Raw genomic sequence first — 16,043 nt, forward strand, 5'->3', positions numbered from 1 at the left:
GTTTAGTGATGGTGATGCTTCTTGTTTGTTGTGTGGGTGTCTATTTTTGTCAGTTAGGTTGACGGTTGGACAAAGATGATCTTTAAGGTCCCTTCCAACCTAGAAGATTCTGTGATTCTGTAATATAATAGGTACAGTCTAAACAGAACCCAGAAGGAGCCACAGTACAGTTTCTAGATTTATGCCTAATAAATGAGTTTGGATGCCAGGATCAAGCTAGGGCGCTGCAGTTGGAAGAAATCTTCAAGATTTGTGCCTGTAAAATATTCCTTCTGCTGGAACAAGGCTTTGCTTAAAGACTCTTAAACCTCCGTGTGTCTTATTCTAATTTATACCAAGGAATTTTGTCTGTTATAGCTTGTGAGCTTTGTCATGAGGTTGGAATGTGATTTGATCAGAACATACAGATTCTAGCATGGATTTTAAGGGGAAAGCTGCATGTTTATTGTTTTTATCAGGAAGGTTTGCTTTCCTATCAAAGCACCAAAGATTCATCTATCTGAACTATCAAATTTCTGTTACCTAGAGTTTTCGCAAGGAATTTTGTCTATTATAGCTTGTGAGCTTTGTCATGAAGTTGGAATGTGATTTGATCTGAACATACAGATTTCAGCATGGATTTTAAGGGGAAAGCTGCACGTTTATTGTTTTTATCAGGAAGATTTGCTTTCCTATCAAAGCACCAAAGATTCATCTATCTAAACTATCAAATTGCTGTTACCCAGAGTTTTCTACCTAATGCTTGGAATTTATCCAGCTTCCAAAGAGACTCTCACTTCCTCCCATGAAGGGGATGGTGGCACTTCCAAGATCTGTATCAGATTCAGGTAGCTGAAATCATTTTAACTTCCACGTTGAGTTTGTGAATTTGGGGAAATTGTGGTATTTTCAAACCTATGTTTATTTCAAACCAGGTTTCCTGGATTGTGAAAAAAAAATTTAAAAAAAAAAAAAAATCTGCCAGAATCCTTCTCAGACTTGTGCCCCAGGGAAGAATTTTTTGCTGGAGACTTGATGTGATTTACCACATTTTAGCCTCAGATTTGTGCCCCAGGGAAGAATTTTTTGCTTTTTTCTCAGCTGGAGACTTGATGTGATTTACCACATTTTAGGAAGGCATTTCAAACTGGCAGCAGCTGTAACTGAACTGGTGGATGGTTTCTAAGCTCTGCTATTCCTAGAGAAAAACACTGTGATTGGTATGGCATAATTCAAAGTGAATTTAAAATTACTTAATTTTTTTTCTAAAAAGACCTGTTTTGAAGCAATTTGGCAAAGCTGACATGACCATGATGACTGCAGTGAGGCTGCTTTGGTTGCATCACTTGAGGATTGGACCCACACTAGCCAGAGCATTTATTTTTAAATTCTAGCTTCTACTGGCATGTTCTTAAAAATCTCTGTAGTTCTATAACTTTCTAAAGCAGCTCACAAGTCTTATGCTGACTGCTAATAAAACAGAAAATCCATTTCCATTTTTCAGTGTAATCTTTTTTTCATGTGAATCTATTTCTCATCAAAAGAAGCGGATGGCTGGCCTGAAAACTGGAGTTCTCTACTTATCTGTAAAGATGGAAGAATACAAGTAGTGGCCTTTCAAGTTGTCCCATGTTGTCTGAAAGAACATGGCCATAAATCCAAAAAGTAAGAGGGAGAAACCCAACACTCAGTGTCGCTTTGACCAAGAAAAGTATTGTTCCCAATGCCTGGTGAAGAGAAGGAGAAGAGAAGAAGGTGAAGACCCTTCAAAAACCTGGACCTTAATGTCCAGCAGCTGATTTTTTGGTTTGTTTTTGGTTTTTTTGTTTTTTTAAGAGAGAAGTAGGAGCACTTTGCATCAATCTTAGAGGAGGACTTTAGCTGCTACAGAGAATGATGTTCTCCCCAGAAAACCTCAGTCACAAGAAAACTGATACTTCCGTAGGGGATTCTCTGTCTTCTTTTTAAAGAAAATAATCTTCCAGATGCTTCCCCTACATCTCCTTAGCCAGAGAGGATGCACTCATGCCTGAGATGCATTAGAAGATGTGAAACTGAAGTCAGATAAGGAGAAAAAAAATCTCCCTGGTATCCTTATTTTTTTGTAGCAGATGCATTGCTGGATTTTCTCTGCTTCACTGGCTTCACTTTCTGTACCCAGAAGATACCTTTGGCTAAGCTCTTGGAAGGCAGTTTCCCAGGCAAAAACCCCTACTTTATTGAAGCCTCAGTTGATGAGCAGTTTGTGAGCCACCAGGCAGAGTAGTCACTGGAGATGCTGAAATAAAGAAGTCTCAGCCATGAAGAAGTACTCTTACATATAATTATAGAAGAGTAGGTAAGCCTTCAGAGTCCAGAAGACAGCAGAGCCAAACCAGAACATGAAGATCCACAGAACAAGAAACTCTCAACAAAATTACATAGGGCACTCATGTGAAAATGCAGAGATAAAAGCAAAAACAACTAAAATCAGAGATATTTCTAATCAGAGCAGTTAGATGGTATATTTGAAACTCACTATGCTAATGGCATAATTAAGCAAGAGGAAGTGTTTGAGTAATCTGAGCTTTCCAGCTTTCCATCCCTTTGGGACACCTTTGAGGGACCTGAATTTCAGAGAAAGGGGTGCTGAACACTCTCTGCCAGCCAGATCCTTTGAAGGCACATCAAGCTGCATATTCAGAAATAAATATCACACCCTAGCAGTGATTTAAATACTGAGTTGCTCTGCTCAGTGACATATTTTGCTCAATAGGTAGAAGATGATATTTACAAACTGTCGTTTTCAGCTGTCCTGCTCTCCTGTCTTGCAGTTTTCAATGGGGCCTTTATAACAAATACTTAACAGACTTAATACAGTATGTCTATATGAGTAGAGGATAAGGTATGAGGCTTTATGTGTAGCCATGCAAGGAAGTTGCTTTGTAAGTGCATAAAGTAGGTTGTCAAGCAGAGTATTTAAAGTTTTTACAGGATAAGGACTGTGGTGATTTGGGGGAGGACAGCAAGAATTTTTCAGTGTACTATACTGGGCATGAATTGGCTTTAGAATCATCACTATGCCTGAAATCTGTATTTCACATCTACTGTATTTTAATTATTTACTGAGCACCTCACCTGGTATAGACACCTTTGAGGGACCTGAATTTCAGAGAAAGGGGTGCTGAACACTCTCTGCCAGCCAGATCCTTTGAAGGCACATCAAGCTGCATATTCAGAAATAAATATCACACCCTAGCAGTGATTTAAATACTGAGTTGCTCTGCTCAGTGACATATTTTGCTCAATAGGTAGAAGATGATATTTACAAACTGTCGTTTTCAGCTGTCCTGCTCTCCTGTCTTGCAGTTTTCAATGGGGCCTTTATAACAAATACTTAACAGACTTAATACAGTATGTCTATATGAGTAGAGGATAAGGTATGTGGTTTTATGTGTAGCCATGCAAGAAAGTTGCATTGTAAGTGCATAAAGTAGGCTGTCAAGCAGAGTATTTAAAGTTTTTACAGGATAAGGACTGTGGTGATTTGGGGGAGCGCAGCAAGAATTTTTCAGTGTACTATACTGGGCATGAATTGGCTTTAGAATCATCACTATGCCTGAAATCTGTATTTCACATCTACTGTATTTTAATTATTTACTGAGCACCTCACCTGCTATATCTTTCTTTGCTTTAAAATGAACGTATTGATGATAATTCTGCGCACAAATTTGGAACAAATGTGCTGCTTCTTTTATGGTCATTATGTTGCCTGAAACATCAGTCCAGCTACTGCTTCTTTGCCCTTTGCAATTAGGTTAGATGGCATTCATAATTTTAAAGATGTGTGTTAAAAGCTTCTGTGCATATATCATTAAGATATAGACATTTTTTGGTGAAAGTCTATAGGAATATCTTTTAAAATTCTGGCAAAAGTTCTCCAGGACTGTAAAATACCACTCCTGTGAGCAATATAAGGGTTTCCTTTCATAAGGATTCTTAAATTGCTTTTGGGCTCAATCTTTAGTAGTGGCTCATGGTTCTCAGCAGAGAGAGAGGTCATGGAAGTGTTTTTATACTGCTTGTATGTTCTCTCCTCACCCAGCTCCTCAGGGTAGCCGAGGGTGAGTTTGGCTTCTACCACAAAAGCGAGCAGCTCAGAACTTTGCTGTCTTGGGAAGTTTCCCTGGAGCTTGTCCTGTCTTTAGGAGAGAGCAAGTAGGTTCCAATTGTGATGTTTATTCTGCAGCTCGGTGGGAGGTGAAGGAAAGGAAACCCTTCTCTGGGCCTTCTGGGGCTTCTTTGCACTGTGGAAACCTTGATTAAGCAGCTGGGCAGATGCTCCACCTGTTTAGCGTTGCTGGAAAACTTTGCCTTTGACTGAGAGAGTTTTCAGGTACTGAATTTGAAAAATTGTTCCCTTAATTTCTCCCTACCTTGGGTTGGAGTAGAGCCAGAGATGAGATGCTGTATTGAAACGTTAAACTAATAGTTTCACATCAAGCTGCATATTCAGAAATAAATATCACACCCTAGCAGTGATTTAAATACTGAGTTGCTCTGCTCAGTGACATATTTTGCTCAATAGGTAGAAGATGATATTTACAAACTGTCGTTTTCAGCTGTCCTGCTCTCCTGTCTTGCAGTTTTCAATGGGGCCTTTATAACAAATACTTAACAGGCTTAGTACAGTATGTCTATATGAGTAGAGGATAAGGTATGAGGCTTTATGTGTAGCCATGCAAGGAAGTTGCTTTGTAAGTGCATAAAGTAGGTTGTCAAGCAGAGTATTTAAAGTTTTTACAGGATAAGGACTGTGGTGATTTGGGGGAGGACAGCAAGAATTTTTCAGTGTACTATACTGGGCATGAATTGGCTTTAGAATCATCACTATGCCTGAAATCTGTATTTCACATCTACTGTATTTTAATTATTTACTGAGCACCTCACCTGGTATACCTTTCTTTGCTTTAAAATGAATGTAGTGATGATAATTCTGTGCACAAATTTGGAACAAATGTGCTGCTTCTTTTATGGTCATTATGTTGCCTGAAACATCAGTCCTGCTACTGCTTCTTTGCACTTTGCAATTAGGTTAGATTGCATTCATAATTTTAAAGATGTGTGTTAAAAACTTCTGTGCATATATCATTAAGATATAGACATTTTTTGGTGAAAGTCTATAGGAATATCTTTTAAAATTCTGGCAAAAGTTCTCCAGGACTGTAAAATACCACTCCTGTGAGCAATATAAGGGTTTCCTTTCATAAGGATTCTTAAATTGCTTTTGGGCTCAATCTTTAGTAGTGGCTCATGGTTCTCAGCAGAGAGAGAGGTCATGGAAGTGTTTTTATACTGCTTGTATGTTCTCTCCTCACCCAGCTCCTCAGGGTAGCCGAGGGTGAGTTTGGCTTCTACCACAAAAGCGAGCAGCTCAGAACTTTGCTGTCTTGGGAAGTTTCCCTGGAGCTTGTCCTGTCTTTAGGAGAGAGCAAGTAGGTTCCAATTGTGATGTTTATTCTGCAGCTCGGTGGGAGGTGAAGGAAAGGAAACCCTTCTCTGGGCCTTCTGGGGCTTCTTTGCACTGTGGAAACCTTGATTAAGCAGCTGGGCAGATGCTCCACCTGTTTAGCGTTGCTGGAAAACTTTGCCTTTGACTGAGAGAGTTTTCAGGTACTGAATTTGAAAAATTGTTCCCTTAATTTCTCCCTACCTTGGGTTGGAGTAGAGCCAGAGATGAGATGCTGTATTGAAACGTTAAACTAATAGTTTGGATTTCATGTAAAATTTGTTGATAGTAAAGGTAAAACTATAAACTAAAAACTGGCTGGTTTTTGTTTAGGTTTCTTCATGTTTGAAGTGGTCTTCTTGATGACTGTTTTTCAAAGCTGGTTTTTCTGTGTAGAATTTTTGTGCTGTATCTCTTAACTTCCAGACACACAAAAAACACCATGTCATATTTTGGCCTTGAGAAAGTCCCTTTTTTCTACCTACAGTCAACAATGAGAGCTAAGTAATAGAGCTATTATTTAAAGTTGATACTCAACAAATGGGTTTGTGCAAAAGGTATTGCTATATTATATTGTCATAGAGTAGTGTATAAGTTGCACAATGAACAGAACTGAAAAATGTAAGATCAAGAGATATTTCCATTGTTGTATAAATGTCTGGCACGTGCCCAAACTGTGTGAGAGAGGAAGATTAACTTGTCTGAGGACTGCTGGATATGAATAAGCAAACAATGGAAGTTATTAGGCAGGGAAAAATTCATATTCTCATTAGGTTTTCTCATCAAACCAGAAAAACCTTGCATTTTCCTTATTGTGTCATAGTCTGAGTAGGCTTCTTTAAAGCATATAAAATAAATTCTGTTTCTCATTCATAAACTTACCCATCTGTGAAGCCTTTATTCAGAGAAACCTACCTGCTCAAATGCTTGCTTCATTAAAAGCTCCCATTTGTACTCATAAAGATTCATTCATTCCCCTGAATAATATATACGGTATACTGGAAAGAGAACCAACTCTCTCTTTTACAACCTAAATTAAACAACTTTGTCTAATAAAAGCAGCACTGTCTCATTTCTAACTAGACCATAAGCCCTAAGGGTCTTGTATGCGTGCCTTTATTTATTTATTTTTGCCAAATTGTCCTACAAGGATCTGAAAGCTAAGTGAACCGAGCTGACTAAATTGTTTCTCTGTTTCTGCCTGCTTAGAGAGACGGAAACAAGCCTGGGCACAATTGTACTGAAGCAAATGCTGGCCCATTAACTTATTCTAAAATGCAATCGGATCATCTCCTGTCCTTTTCTCCGTCCCACCTTCTAACCTTTCTAATCTGGAGAGTTCATCTCTATTATATGTGGCTCTTACAAATGCCCGTGATTAATAACTCCTGTGATTCATTAGCCTGTGTGTTGTTGGTATTGTTTCCCCAACGGGAGCATTTGCTATCCAGGGATAGTCCATGATTACTCTGCCTCGTGGAACAGTAAGATGCTTTCAATCTAATGCGCTGTCCATGTTTTAGCATAAAATAATATTAAGGCATCCCCGTAATGGAACCGTCTGAAGATCCATTTTATTAAGCACTGAAAGAAAATGTGTGTGTGTTTGTATGTGCAAGGGAAACATAATCAGCAAATCTTTCTCACCAGAAACATAATTTCAGTAAAGCGTTTCGCGTAAAGACGCAGCTATTTTGAGGTATAGTTCTTTGTATTTTGAGATTGAAAAAATACTCTGTAGCCAATATCTTACCTGGTACAATTAACTTACTCAAATTATATATGACCTATTCAAAGTAGGAAAAATAGGAATCAGAGGTAGATTTATTGTATTTATTCCATTTTGTGGGTATTTATTTTAAATGCAATCTACCTTCAAGTACAAAGCTGTAGTGCTCTTAAAAGATTACTGTTTCAAGTTACTTCACATACCTTAACAGAGCATGTAACCTTTTTACATTATATGATCAACTTTTTGACAGTGCAGGGCCAGCACAGCTAATGGAATAATAGCCTGCAGGGTCCAGCTAAATGATATACGAATATAATCAACCTTTGTGATGACTATTCAAAAATAATCCCTTTAGCTTTCAACTGCAACATATATTTCAACCAGGCAAAGCCATATGAAGAAAATCTCTGCAGACTACACTGATACAATATGGCCTTCATATCCCCACAGTGTGTATGCTGCTCACAGTGAGTTTTAAATTTAAGGTAATGGCTACTGTATATTCATGTGAGCATAGAACAATACCTTTGATTTGTTGGAGAAATGTTACATTAGCTACCAAGGGCCCTATTCAGTAAACTTTGACACAGCCCTTATATATGGTTTACTGCTTATTCTAAATGGAATATGCCTGATAAAAATGCTTTGCATGCCCAAATTGTACAAATTCATTAATCTTTATATTCATAAAACCTCCAAGTACAACTGCCTCTATTCCAAAGTGAACCTAGTCAGGATACGTGGCTAAACATGTAGGCCCAATCTGCTTTTAAAAAAGCATCGCATTAATTTTCATTTATCAAGACAGAAAAGAAGTAGGAAGATCTTCAAGTGTGGGACGTGTCTGTTGTTGACAGTCATATTATTTGCTGCTGTAGCTTTATTCCTGCTCCATTACATCATTCTACAGATTATATAACTGAAAACAGCTGCATGACCTTTAAAAATGCAAGTAATTTTTAAATTACAATAATGGGTTATATGTCATCAGCTGCATTATGCCAACTTGATACAATCCTGCCAAATCATGGGGAGAGTATAAAGAATATGGTGAAATAGTCTTGCTTTCTCTCTGCCTTTTGGGACAAAAGTACCGTATTGGTTAACAGTGAGCCTGAGTACATGGAATTAATTGTATTGATGGAAAAGAGAGGTAATAAAAACACTGCATTGCCTTATATTGCTACTTTTGTATGTACAATATAGTAAGATTTTGCTCACATTGACAGCAGGTGCAAGTATTGGTCTTGTTTGCAGATGTGTACTTAAATACATATGAAAACATGTAAAAACACTGTTGCTGTCTTTTGTTTGAGGTGTTGTATTAGTGTTGTATTACAGGATTTTATGCCACTTATCTTTTGTTTGGGGTGTTGTATTACAGGATTTTATGCCACTTATGCCATGCAAGTTAGCTGTAGTGGTAGAGTAGGAGAGGGTACCAACTTTTCTCCCATTTGTTTACCTTGTCAGTTCTTGAGCCCGTAGAAAATTAGGGCATCCTCAGCATCCTGCAGCAGGGAGTTCCAAGGATGAGTTGGCAATGCACAAAGAAACCTTTCCTTTGTCTCCAAGGCCACCACCTGCTACTTTCAGTATATCCTACTTCATTCTTTCATTGGCAGAGACAGTGAAAAATGGCTTTGGGGTCACTTTCTACATGCTGTTCTCATTCATGCTTTTGTCATCTCCTCAAAATATTGCTTTTCTGTTTTTTCAAAGCAGTTTCAGCTCCCCAAAACAACAGTCCTCTTATGATTCTTCGTCAGTTTGTGGAGCTTTTCAGTGGAGTTCTTTAAAGTCCAATAGTCTCTGAAAAATGCAAAACTTGGGTTTGAATGCTTTCCCACTGTATGGGCATGCAAGCTCAGGTGTTGCCCGTTTCATTTTTTTTATAATCTTTTGCCTAAAATTCCTGTCCCCTCTGGAGATAGTGATCATTTTAGCTTCAGTCTTTGTAGGTGCAGCTTTCATTCTTTTGTATGACTTTTCACTAATTATATTGCTTATATACAGACTAGCAGCTCCGATTAGCTTTCTCTCAGGAACATAATGAAATAATGAGATTTTTCAAAGTGTAACGATCTTTAGATAGACACATGTAAACAACAAGAACAGAGATGTCAATTCTAGCTGCACTGAAAATTCGACCAGACAATTTTAATTATATTTTATCAACAGCAGTGATAATATGTCAGGAGCATCATATTATGATTAATTATATTTACATACTATTAATATATATTAATGTTTATCTCTGCATTTTGTGCAACGCAATAATATAGAAGGAGAATTCTTGATGGTGTGATCTGTGGTGGTATATATGTATTATCATTATGAATATGAGATGCTTTTATTGTTCCCAAATAGCACAGGCCAAACAAATGCCAAGAAAACATTTATGGCTCAGTATTCCATCAGTTATCCTTGATACGCCTCATATTTGCTGGGAGGGCAGAACCGTTAATCAGACAATAATAGCTCGGTGTCCACGTGTAAAGGCAAAAGGCCAAAAGGTGCATGAGAAAAGCAATTTATGCTATAATTCCTCATCTGTCATGTACACATCCCCAACACTTTTGTATGTGTCACCCTATGTAAGGTACTTTGCTGACAGAGACACGCTTTTATGTTTATTTACTTGCAAATTCATATGTTACTATAAATGGGCATGTTTAGTTTGGAGAAGAGGAGTATGTTACTATAAATGGGCATGTTGAGTTTGGAGAAGAGGAGGCTGAGGGGAGACCTCCTTGCCCTCTCCAGCTCCCTGACAGGAGGGTGTAGAGAGGTGGGGGTTGGCTTCTTCTCCCAAGGGAATGCCAGGAGCAGAGGAAATGGTCTGAAGTTGGGGCAGGGGAGGTTTAGATGAGATCTTGGGAAGAATGACTTTGCTGAGAGGGTGGTCAGGCACCGGAAGGGCCTGCCCAGGGAGGTGGTGGAGTCACCATCCCTGGAGGTATTGAAGAAATGTGTAGACATGGCACTTCAGGGAATGCTCTAGTGCCTGAGATTGTTGGTTTGTGTCTGTTTGTGGGGGTTTTGAGTTTTTTTGTGGTTGGACTCGGTGATCTCAAAGGTCCCTTCCAACCATGAAGACCATGTGATTCTGTGAAATACTTAGCTACATTTTGGGCTTGAGTCACCCACCTGTCTTGCACTGCTTTTTCAGCAATAAGCTTCCACTGGAGAGAGTAATAATGCTACACTGGAGTAAATCTGGGGTGGGATAACAGAGTTCAGACTCCTTAGCACTCCTGAATTGCCTGAGGCTCTCAGCTGCTTCATGGTGGTTGAGTTCTTAAGCCAAACTGAGAAGTTACAGACTCTGGAGCCATGAGCAGAGCCCCTTGTATTTAATTAGGTTTAATTAGATTTTTTTTGTTTAGACAGGATCTGCTAGTAGAGGAATTTCCATTGATGTACTTTAGGCCCAGTTTCAGAAAATGTTACTTGGAATAACTATATTGTTAAATACTGAATGAAGCACAAACGTGCACTAACATTGCCCTCGTACAAAATGAGATTTCATGTTATAACTTACAGTAATTCTCAGATATTCTTTGTAGATTTACTTATCCTACTCTTACTGGCATACAGCTATGGATGAAGTCCTAGTTAGGAATTATACTTTAAAAAAGTCTATAATACGAAAAAACATAAATTTTATTGAGTCTTGAGTGCTCCAGTAGTTTGCATCTCTTCCAAACATTGCACCAGCAGAGACACTGCTTTAAACATTATTTTTCATCCCCACCAGAGCTGGATTAATGTCTTTATTTTAGGCATGAATTAAATTAGGATGCCATATAAGCACCATTGGTATTGCTGTGACTGAAAGACACAGAGTCCAGTTTTAGGCATCACAGCGCAAAGGGGTAGTGACAAATTGAGGAGGATCCAGCCAAGGATTATACAGAGGTCAGAAGACATGAGCTCCTTTCAAATGTTGAAGAGACTGCACTTTCTTAGTCTCAAAAAGAGAATATTAGAGGAAGGAAAATAGTCTCTCAAGCTATGAGGAGCTATTATAAAAGAGAATGGTGTTCCTTTGCTCTTCATGTCTACCTGCCGTGGTACCGAATATTCCATTGGCCGTTCCATTGTTCTCTCTGTGCTCCTTCTCAGCTTCTGTGGGAAGCTGAAGAAAAGTCCTTGAATAGTATAAACATTGCCTAGCAACAATTGAAACAATATGCATTATTGACATTCCTTTCACGACAAATCTGAAAACACAGCAACCACCTGAAAGAAAATTAACTCCGTCCCTGCTGAAACCAGAACACCACCGAAGATAGAACAAGAAAAAAAAAAAAAAAGCTTAATTTGCAATAAATATTTATCTTAAGTATTAGGGAAGAAACTGATCTATAAGATTGTGAAGCACTGGAACAGAGAGATTAGGGATGTTGTGAAACAGCCTTCATCAGAAGCCTTTGAGAATAGATTTGACAAATAGATGTCAGGGATCGACTAGATATATGTGCACTTTCTTCATTTGAGGAGGTGAACCAGATCAGTAGTTCCCAAAATAGGAAACAATCCCCCCGGGACGGTGTGGTCGTAACGAGGCAGAGGGAGGTGTGTTGCTGGAGAGTCACTGGGAGCAGAGGGAAAGTGCAGCGAGGAGGTGGGAGTTTGGTGTGGAAATGGAGCAAGGAAAGAACAAGGCTGAGCATCACAGGTCGTGGGAGCAGAGGAAGCCTGTGGCTGCCAAAAGCTGTGGGGTTAAGCCATTGCCTTCCAGCCACCTGCCCCTTTGATCACATCCCATTAGGACAACCCCACTGAGAGGTGGCTCACTTCTGTGTTGTCTTAAATTGCCTTCTCTTGTGATTTCTTAATGTATTACATGTTTTTCAAATAAACATTCTTCTAGGCTTATTTACTATGAAGTATGTTGTAAGTCTAAAGCACTAATGCACCTTTTCTTTTTTTTTTTAAATAACAGAACTTGATAAAGAAACAAGTCCTTAGGCTTATTTACTATGAAGCATGTTGTAAGTCTAAAGCACTAATGCACCCCTTTTTTTTTTTTTAAAATAACAGAACTTGATAAAGAAACAAGTCCTTCAAAGCCTCTGTGAGCCTCTTCCAAAGATACCAGTTCTAGATCCTTTCTGGTACAGTATTTGCTCTAAATCCGTTGTCTTTATACCAATATGCTGATTTTTGCAAAATGTCATTGGTATCAAAATTTAACCTGATTTTTACAGGCAATTGCACATCATCTCTGTTTCAATTTGTCCAAATATCAATATCTTTCCTGCTCATAAATGAGCAAATTCACACTTCCTTCAGATTTTTCACTCGTTTTCCCAGTTTGAGAATTTAATTGCCTTTGATCATGTAATTGCTTTTCATTTACAGAAATAAGCCTTTGAGACATAAACAAATCTATTAACCAGATGCTGAACCCAAATATAAAACATGTAGATATCAGAGTGTGTATATAAACTTAAAACATTCGTTATTTTTTTATTTGCTGTTTTTCATTATAGAGGATGCCTGCTTACTTACGGAGAAGCTGATTAGCACAATGACTACAGGAAGAGCCTTGAAGACTCATGCAACAAAGTTGGAATTTCGGTAGGAATTTTGTCATTTAAATGGGAGCACAATGTTGCAGTATAAATATCTAAGAGCTCTAAGTTCTCTTACGACTGAAGCGTGGCTTCACTATGTATTACATGTTCTTATCAAAAATAACTGGTGTCATTGAAATAAATACAAAAGAAAAAGAGTAATACAGAGTAGGAAGTTTGTACTTTGTGCCCTTAATGCTTATAGTCCTCTAAAGTGTCACTATCCTCCTGTTAAGATATTAAACATCCTCTGTGCCTACTGAATAGGAATCCAAGATGCTTGATACCTTGTAGGATCAGGTTTTAAATGTGTCTGGAGAGTTTTGTTTAAATCCCAGATTACTGTCCTTTTCAGAAAAAATAAACCACAAGCTTGATGCCTTATTCTTAGGGCTATCAGTGATTTTAGCCCCTATGCTTAAGAGGTGCAGTTCAATAGATCCAGCCTGGGTGGCACAATATGGTGCAATTTGGATCTACTCTATGTAGTTTGGACCCAAAACACAACCAAGTTTGTTTAAAATCTGGTTGAGCACACTCATGAAACTGCTGACAGCCTGCACAATCGAAGCGGTTGAAATGCCATTGACTGTCTCAAGTGCAACATCAATCTATAGGCACAGCTGAAACAACTATATTTAACAATGAAAGTACATCTGGTAGAATACCTATATGTCACAGTTTCAAAATTGAACCTGAAATTCCCCTTTTAACAAAACAGTACATCTGGTAGAATAGCTGTATGTCACATTTTCAAAATTGAACCTGAAATTCCCCTTTTAACAAAACCTGTGTTCATTCACACAATCGAGTAAACTAAAATTCTGCCTGGAATCTTTTGATAAATACTCAGAAGCACTGATTTTGGAGTGTGTGTGGAGAATTGTCACATGAATTGTCATTTTGAGCTGATGAAGCTCTTCACAGTCCCTACGTGACCCACAGCAGTCTGACTCCTGTGGTCTTCACAGTCCTCGAAGGGTGTTTGGCCCAAAGAAGAGATAGAAGAAAGAAGATGGTGGTTATCACTCTGCAAAATATATGTAAAAGCAGGATTTGGAACCTTTGAATTTAAATTAGGAAAATTGATCCAATCTTTCCTAATTTCATGTATTAGAAGCCCTGTTCTTTCCAACTACGTAAGCAAAGCTTTCTGAATACCAGTAGCCAACCATTCCTTTCTTTGAACGGAGGTTTCCAGATCCAGAGTTTGAAGCAAGGTCCATTAGACCTGTAATCAGTTTTTATGACAGTCTTTGAGCAAGCAATAGCTTTTGCCATAGTAATAACTCAATTCACTGGTTTTCTTCAGGATTGCAATTTCAGTAACTGGTTGACATGTGACAATAGGATTTCTCCCTGTTAAGGTGTAGTAAAAATGTGTCATTAACTAGCTCTTAGTAGACCATTTTTGATTAAGATGCCACGTACACGCAATGTAAATGCAAATACCTCAATAATTTTATTCTTTTACTTAGAGGTCTTTATTGTCTAAACAACAAGCTTATTACAACAATGTTCATTTAGAATGTTTTTATAAGGCTGAAAAGTTGTATAGGAATGTTCCTACGTGCAATCATGCACACACATACAAATCTCTTTACTGACTGTTAAACAGAGGTAAACATTTTATGAAAACCAGGAAGAGAAACAGAACTGTGAATTAAATGTAAACAATAACAGTATCCAGTTTACCCTTATATGTTAATGCTGTTGATATGAAATATGAAAAGCATTATAAAACCAGCACAATTTTGCAAATAGTATCTGAAAATCACATTAATCTGCAAACTCGTCTAATCTTGATAAGTATAGCATGACTGCTTGTGAGAGGTTGCTATTTTTAGATACTTGGAATTTCTTTTATTAGAATATTGTCAAAAGAAATGGAGTATTTGAATTTATCCTTCATAGTAAAAGAATATGTATAGAATAATGTAAACCAAGCAGACATTCTAGAAAAGACAGTTATCGATTTTTTCAAGTTTCTAACGTACATTTCTGCAGCAACTGAACATTCTGTGTATGTGTCTCAAAAGTTATGGTGCAGTTATATTAAAAAACATGCATGGTCATCACTGGTTTTTGCCAATCTGCACTCCTTACTAAGTGATAACTCTTGTGTGCTTGGGGAAAAAAGGGTCCCAAATTAATCCTCTAGAGCATTAGCTCTCCCATACTTTTATTTTTTTATTTTATTAATGGGGCAAGGAGGTTAAGCAGAATGTTGTTCCATTATACTTTGGACAGGATCCTGGAATAAACCTCTGGGTGCTCACTGTATCAGTGGTATCAGCTGCAGTATCCACTCAATAGGTCTTTAGAAGAAAAATCAGGACTTGCTGAATTACCAATACCTCTCCAACATCACTTTTCTTTGGTGATCTCTTGTCAGATGTAGCCCTGCTCGTAAGATCTGCTGGGGTCAGAGCTCGAAGTAGTATAATGGAACTTTTGTCCTTTGTCTCTTTACATGAGAGATGCTCTGATTTCTTTAAGGAGCTCCTCATATGGAACAGAATTACTCCCCCCTCTGCCTGGTTCATTATCACTGCAATCCTTCCTCCAGGTTTTTCCAGAAAGCCTCTTAATATCCTGACCCTTAAGAGTTTGCAGTCAGAAAGGAGGACTCAGGTACGAGTTGCAGTTACAAGTTTTTCTGTGCTCTGAGAAATTATAGGCATAGTTGACTTTAATGAAGTTAGGAAAGCAGGTAAATCAATTCAACCAATAATGCCAGTTGTCTGTTTCAAAAATATATTCCAGCAGATGAATCTCTGAACAGTTCTGAAGGGTAATATTGATGTCTCTAAAAATCTACATCTTCAGGGTGCCAAAGGTACACGAGCCTGGCAATGAAGTCAGCTTTTTGGATAGGGTTTTGGTAGGTTTCACTGTGGATATATCAGCTGGTATTGACTAACAATTCATAGGGTAAGGTCGTACCTCAGAAACTATTCTGTTTATAATTATGAAAAGCATGTTTTCTGACCATTAATAGGGTATATCTTGTTAATTATGATGATATATAAGGTATTTCACCTGTGAAGCCATTTAGAAAATTAATGCTTGAGTCACAGAAAGGTCATTGCCATTGTGGAAGGAATCCATTCATCTCTAAATAGGCCATCCGAATATAGACGAAGAAATACACTATATATAATTACCTAGAAATAGATGGAATAAATAAGATTGATGATGGGTATTACTAAAGCCACACTTTAGTTTCCTGTTAGGAAAAAGTAGAACGTAACTGGAA

At 38.0% G+C, this 16,043-nt stretch overlaps 1 long non-coding RNA gene across 1 annotated transcript in view; it reads left to right on the top strand.

Annotated features, from left to right (window-relative positions):
- Positions 1 to 13,467, top strand: part of LOC106892592 — a 55,451-nt gene extending 41,984 nt beyond the window's left edge. The window contains exons 2-3 of the long non-coding RNA XR_001412891.1: positions 12,249 to 12,322; positions 12,701 to 13,467. This is a non-coding gene — a long non-coding RNA (uncharacterized LOC106892592). The remainder of the gene's footprint in view (positions 1 to 12,248; positions 12,323 to 12,700) is intronic.
- Positions 13,468 to 16,043: the final 2,576 nt, after the last annotated feature.

Source organism: Calidris pugnax, unplaced genomic scaffold (genome assembly GCF_001431845.1).
Source record: "Calidris pugnax isolate Ruff unplaced genomic scaffold, ASM143184v1 scaffold42, whole genome shotgun sequence".
NCBI lineage: Eukaryota > Metazoa > Chordata > Aves > Charadriiformes > Scolopacidae > Calidris > Calidris pugnax.